The sequence below is a fragment of the Gekko japonicus genome, unplaced genomic scaffold (assembly GCF_001447785.1).
Source record: "Gekko japonicus isolate JY-2015 unplaced genomic scaffold, Gekko_japonicus_V1.1 scaffold881, whole genome shotgun sequence".
NCBI classification, from domain to species: Eukaryota; Metazoa; Chordata; class Lepidosauria; order Squamata; family Gekkonidae; genus Gekko; species Gekko japonicus.
The window spans coordinates 257,976-264,936 of NW_015168675.1; positions in this window are offsets into that span (position 1 = coordinate 257,976).

Sequence of the window (6,961 nt, forward strand, 5' to 3'; positions counted from 1 at the left end):
GGAAAGGTCACTCGCTCGTCCGTGCTCGTCCTTGGGTCACGAAGAGCCGCGACGCTGAGGGGGGAGAGCCGCGCGTCCCGACCGGTGGGTTGGGACCAGTGTTCCCTCCAAGCTGAGTTAGTGTGAGCTGGGAAGGAGGGCTCCAGAGGGCAACCTAATTTATGCAGCAGGCAAATCGCTCGTTCACAACTTTAAGGCCAGTAGCTCACAAAGTAGAATTTTTGCTCACAAGACTCCACAGCTTAGAGGGAACATCGGTTGGGACTAGTCCCAAAAGTGGGTCGGGCCGCCACCCCGTCCTTTCCATCGTTCCCTTTCCGGTTTTGGAAAGCCAGCAGTCCCCACCTCCACACTCCTTAGCCGCCGCCGCCGCCGCTGCTGCTGCTGCTGCTGCTTCTCCTCCTCCTCCTCCTCCTCCGCCTGTCCCGTCTAGACGTTCACTCGCATGCATGAGAATGGGGGGGGGGGGCTTAGCGGGAGTATTGGAAAAGGCTTCCATTGAGTCCGCCTGACTCTCCATCATGTTAAGCTTCGAGCCAGAGGAAGGCTCCTCCGAGCTAATCTCCTATTGGTCGCTCCACAACAGCGGCCAATCAGGACTGTGCCAATTCCCTGCGAGGGAAGAACTCTCATTGGTTGTTATCCGCACAACCTTGTTATGTATTGAAGTGTATATATAACTGCTTGTGAACTGTGCCATTGAGAGTCAATGTTAAGCTTCGCCCTGGGCTAGGATCCTAATGTAACCAATAGGAGCCCTAGCCCAGAATATGTTTGCCAATCACCGTGCCGAGCGGGATCGCTTGTGATTGGTCCTTATTGCTTCAACCTCATAGGTTGCTTATTGTACAGTGGGTGTGGCTACATTAGCCGGGAATGTTTAAATACAGAGCAGCCAGTGTATGTCTAGTTGTTGTGCTGTTCTGATGATGGATTCTGGCTGGCGATCGTTGTACTGTAACCAAGCTGAAGAATAAACCGCATTCTTGCTGAAATCACTCTCCGACTCTTGTTAAGCGCCCGACTTAACAAACCTCATTGGTTGTTAATGGTAAATAGGCGTGGCTACATTAGCCCGGGAGTGTTTAAAAGGAGCCTAGCTCCCAAAGTCAAACCGTTCTACCGCGCCGCCTTCTCCCCAGCCACGGAGAAAGGCTGGAGATTCGGCCGGAGGGCGGACCCGGGAGCCAGCCACGGAGAAAGGCCGTCCGAGGGTCTCGCCTCTCCTCCGATCCAAAGGGGGCCTGGGAATAACGTGGGACCGCCGCGTGGCACGGGAGCAGAACCGCCCCACTGCTCCCCCCTCCGCCTGTGCAGGGAAGTGCAGGGGGCGCCGCTCGTGTTACCAAGGAGACCACGGGGGGGCGAGGGGGAGCTGCTGCGGCGGATGGTCCCCGTTGCCGCGGCCGCGCCCCAATCCCCCCAGACTTCAAAACGAGGACTGAGAGTGCATATAGGGCAAGGGTGTAGACTTTCCAATTGGGGGGTGGGGGGGGGCTGGGCCAGAGGCATTGCTTTGCTAGGCACAAGGGTGGCTCCCGGGGGAGGCTGAGTACCTTCCTGAAAATTTCAGCGCCGCCCCCACGAGGATTATGCCTATGCCAATGGGGCGGCTACTACTACGCAGACTCTCGAGTTGTGCCTGCCTCTTTGGACGGCGCCCTCCCTGTTCTGAAGAGCAGAGTAGAGAAGAGCCAGAGGCCAGGAGCACCTTCCAGAGGAACATTGGTGGCAGGGGAGGAGCTTCCCTGAGTCTCGGCTCACTTCTTCAGAATACGCTGAGAGACATTGTTTGTCCCACATCTTTGTTCAGAAGATCTTCCTTTGAAATGGCAAGACATTTCACCCTCAATATATTTTTCCATGATTATGTACATTATTTTTGTTCACTTTTCTATGATTCTTTAAAGACATATATTAAGCCTCACTCTTTCACAGGTTTTCTTGTTCTCCCTATTAGAGCCAGTTTGATGTAGTGGTTAAGTGTGCTGGACTCTAATCTGGGAGAAATGGGTTTGATTCCCCACTCCTCCACTTGCACCTGCTGATGTGACCTTGGGTCAGTCACAAGCTCTGGCACAGCTGTCCTTGAAAAAGAGCAGTTTCTGCCAGAGCTCTCTCAGCCCCACCCACCTCACAGGGTGTCTGTTGTGAGGAGGGGAGGGGAAGGGAAAGGAGTTTGTAAGCCGCTCTGAGACTCCAAGTGAAGGGTGGGGTATAAATCCAATCTCTTCTTCTTCTTCTACTGTGCCAATCAATTGTTACTATACTAGTGTGTGTAGTATAGCCAGGAGATCCTAAGATTGTCTGGCAGCCAGAAGTTGTAGCTCTTTAGCAGTATGCACCACTAGGTGGCAAGCTAGACTTGTTTTTAGGCATGAGACATTTCAAAGGTGTTTTGCCATTGTCCGCCTCTGCATCACCACCCTGGGATTCCTTGGAGGTCGTCCTTCCGAGTACTAGCCAAGGCTGACCCTGCTTAACTTTTGAGATCTACAGACAGAACAACACAACTAGGCATCTTGATCTATTCTACAGGAATAGTTCAACAGATGCCCTTCCCTGGTAGCCTAATCTCATCAGATCTCAGAAGCTAAGCAGGTTTGGCCATGTTGTATTTGTTTTTTTGAGGGGAGTGTGCCTGGAAGTCATGGTTGACTTCTGGTGACCCCTAGTGGGGCTTGGACATTTCAGAAAGGTGGCTTGCGATTGCCTGCCACTGCATCCCGGCCTTGGTATTCCTTGAAGCTCCCCCTTCCAAGTACTTGCCAGGGTCAGCCCTGCTTAGCTTCTGAGGTCACGCTTGCCTGAGCTATTTAGGGTCAGGGCAGCCATGGTCAGTATTTGGATGGGAGACTACCAAGGAATACCAGGGTTGCTAGGCAAAGGCAGGCAAGGGCAAACCGCCGCTGAACGTGTCTTGCCTCGAAAAGCCTACAAGGTCGCCATAAATCAACTATGACTGGATGGCACTCTCCAGCACCAGCCAACAGAATGGGTGACTGCCCTCTCCTTATGCACACATGCCAGTCGGGTGGGTATTCAGCTGGTGAAGATTTTGCCCTGAGCCCATCGCCCTGTGAAAATGTAGAATACCTGCTTGTTAGCAAAACCTGTGTGGGTCACCCGGCTGGCAAGGCCTCCCCACCTTGCCACTCTCACCCCCCGCCTGCCGCCTCCGTGTCAAGCCCAAAGCAGTCCTTCGCCTCCGGGTGGCTCCTCTGGCAAAGTGGTTAATCAGCAGCCCGAGAGGCTGTAATAAATGGCCATTATCTCTGTAATGAGCTGACATTAATTAGAGCCCAAGGTCCTGGGAAAGTGGGCTGACTTGTCCAGCACCCCTCCACGATGCTGGAGCATCTACTTTATGAAAAGATCACTAAGAATGGGGCGTGTGTGTGTGTGTGTCTCAAATGAGACGGTGGGAATAAGGTGTGTAAGAAGTCCAGCCCAACCTCCAGCAGGTTTCAGCTGTCTGCTTTTCTGTGAGCAGGGCCCATGGAGGGCTAAAATCTCAGTGCCTCAGTCAATGAATCTGCCTCGCCGACCTCAGAACGTGTACCTTCCTGGCTTCACTTCCTTCCTTTCCTACAACCAGTGCAGGCCAAGGATTTAATCTGACATCTTGTACATTTCATTGAATTAAGTGTGATGTATTTCTTAAGAAGCTGCGGTGGCTCAAGTGGTTAAGACGCTGAACTGCAGGCTGTGGAAGGTCGGTAGTTCAGCAGTTCAAGACCCGGGTGCCGCATGATGGAGTGAGCTCCCATCTCTAGTTCCAGCTCCTGCCAACCTAGCAGTTCGAAAGCAAGAAATTGCAAGTAGATAAATAGGTATCACTTCGGTGGGAAGGGAACAGCGTTCCGTGCGCCTTGGGGTTTAGTCATGCCGGCCACATGACCACGAAAACATCTTCGGACAGCGCTGGCTCTTCGGCTTTGAAACGGAGATGACCCTAGAGTCGGATTCGACTGGCTTTCGAGCAAGGGAACCTTTACCTTTACTATTTCTTAAGAAAATGTGCATAGGATGAGGTGGATGGATTTCTCCCACTGGTTTCAAAGGGATGTGGACTGCAGCTTCAGTGTGGTCCAAGTTCTGTCCGCACATATAATGAATCCTGTGATTACTGCTACATTAACTGGGCTGGTTCTATAGTATGAGTAAACAAAGCCCTACTGCCAGGGGAACAGGGAAGTCCATAGAGAGTCAACACAAAACTTTGCATCTGTCCCATTAAGCAGGGTGACCAGATGCAAAGGCTTGTGTGATTATTTAAGGGGGAGAAAGCAGGGGAAATGTGAGAAAAATGTTCTTCTGGGTCCCCCCCCCAGTCCTTTTTAAAATTCAGTTTTCCAGTGGAAACATTAGAAATTCAGGGGGCCATAGGAATGCTGCTTCTTTCCAAGGCCTTTGGGAGGGTTTAAACGGCAGGCATGCTTTAAGCAGGAAGAGGGAGAGATCTGGGGTTTGTTGTTTTATTCTGGCTGTAGCTGGAAATGTTTTTTGAACTATTATTGTAAGCCACCTTGAACCGAAAGGAAAGGCAGGGTATACATGTTTAAATAAGTAAGTAAGTAAATAAATAAATAAATGTGAATACTATTCTGGTCTGGAATGAGTGATATACTTTTATTGCCAGGCTTTATTCACTTGAAATATATAAGATGAAGCTTTTTATCCAAAACAATCTACAGCATTGGAGAAAGATAACTTCTGTAGATAACACTTAAATCCAGGATGCATTTCTGCACCTGCAGTGTGTTTGTGTGTGGGGGGAGATGCTGCCCTCTTTATGAGAGGAGTAATACAGATGTCTTTTCTGCTTGTGGATTGCTGCTTGTCTTCCTCTGGTGACGTCTAGAACTAAGCTGTGTGCCTTCTTGTAGCACAGGAAGCAACAGATTACATCTCTCTCTCATATTGGTATCTCATTTATGCTTTTACATTTCATAAATATGCCAAGTGATTTTTAATGGTTACATTAATTAAAGCTGTAGGTTTTTTTTCAATTTTGAAAAGAAAGTATGGAATATTTCTCCCTCCCCCCAAATTTAGTTTCAATAAAAATACAGAAATAAAACTAATACAAAGATCTGAAATACAGACTGCAAACCTATTATAAAATATCACGTATACAAGCTCGACGTTGATGTCTCATTCAAGAAAGCATTCCACTTTCCAAATTTATCAGACCTTTGGCCATGTAGTAGACAAGTTAGTTTACATAGAGGAATAAGTTCTACTAATTTCTCTAACCAATCCTCTTCCCCCCCCCCAGTTTTCATTCCCCCCACCCTGGTCCATGGCTTCAGAATGTCTGGAAATGTTGCATCCTTTGGGGGACAGTGCTGGGAGACTGCTGCTCCCTTCTGCACAATGATTAACAAGGACCCCCCCCCCGCCCATCTTGTCACCCTATCCCATAACTCATTGCAAAGGAGCACAGAAGATCATGTGTTATTAGGACTGGGCATTCTTGGCTGCTGCATCTAGCTTTGCCCCCCTGCACTTCTGTGAGATCTTGTATTTTGCCTGTCTGAACTGATGGTGGATGAGTGGAGGAGAAATCAGTGGGAATGGAAATAAACCTGGGGGTGGGGATTAGTGGGCTGGGGGTGAGTGAAGGGAAAGGAGGCCTTTTGGCTCAGGTGTTCAGAACATTTTGGCAAAACTGTTTGCAAAGCTGGCAGGGATAGGAGCTACCCTTCCCAGCACACCCCGTTAATGGGGAAAGCAAACATGACAGCTCTCCTCTCAGCCAGATCGCTCTTCAAAGATGCTTTTATTTAATACAGTTGCTCCTCAAACAAGCCCCTCTGGCTTTAATGAGCTGCTAGACCAAGTGGAAAAGAGCATTAATGAAAAGCATCTCCCGGAGGTGGGGGGGACGTGCTGGCTGCAGTGGAGAGAAGGGCTGTCACAAGGAAATTCGATGCGGCTCAAAAATGGATGCAAGTCCTGTGGTATGTCTCTTTGAGGAAATATACAAGTGCATAGCCGAAAGCCAGATACCGACTTCCTCTTAGTGCCCCTCCCCCCCAGACAGGGCAGCTTTTCCTGTTGCCAAAGGAATACAAGTGTTTGGGGACACAGTCCCTCAGCCCCCCCACACACACACACTGGCTGGTCCCACTCAGGAGGCAGGAGTCTTGGGCGGTCATCCTGGGCTACCAGGGAATGAGCAGGGAAGGAAAGGTGAGGTGGCACAAGCAGGGAGCAGCTGGGTGGTGATAGGAAAAGGAAGGGCGACTTTTGGAGTCTCCCTGGAGCAGGTGGAAGGCTCCACAAGGCAGAAACAGCCGAGGGAAATACAGGATGGGCCCTAGCCCTGAAGAGGAAGGGCTAAGAACTGCTTTTAAACACTTGGAGGGGAAATGGCAGGCTGGAGACGGTGGAGGGACAGCAGCCCACTTGCAGGGTGTCAGCAAGCTGCCATGGTGTTCTGTTTGACTTCTGCTTGTACATATGTGATCCCTGTCCCTGCCAGCTGGCCTATGTGTTTTCCTGCTGTACTGCCAAAGTAAAACAACTGGAGGATGTGAGGGGGAGAGTATGCTTCGCTGCTAGCTTGTTACTTATCAAGCCTGAGAACTGCACCTGTGTTGTGTCTAGTGTTCGCCTGGTTCCCAGGACCTGAGCAAGCAACCGTTTTCTCCTGCCCGCCAGCGGGAACGTTATCCATTGGTTGTGTATCTAACTTGAATCCCTTTATCATGTCTGCCCTAACTGCTTGTACCCAGTTCTAACAAGGAACGTGTTTGAGTAACGCCTGGTTCCCAGGACCTGAGCAAGCAACCGTTTTCTCCTGCCCGCCAGCGGGAACGTTATCCATTGGTTGTGTATCTAACTTGAATCCCTTTATCATGTCTGCCCTAACTGCTTGTACCCAGTTCTAACAAGGAAAGTGTTTGAGTATCTTTCCAATGCTTTGAAATAAACTTTGCTTTCTTTGAAACGT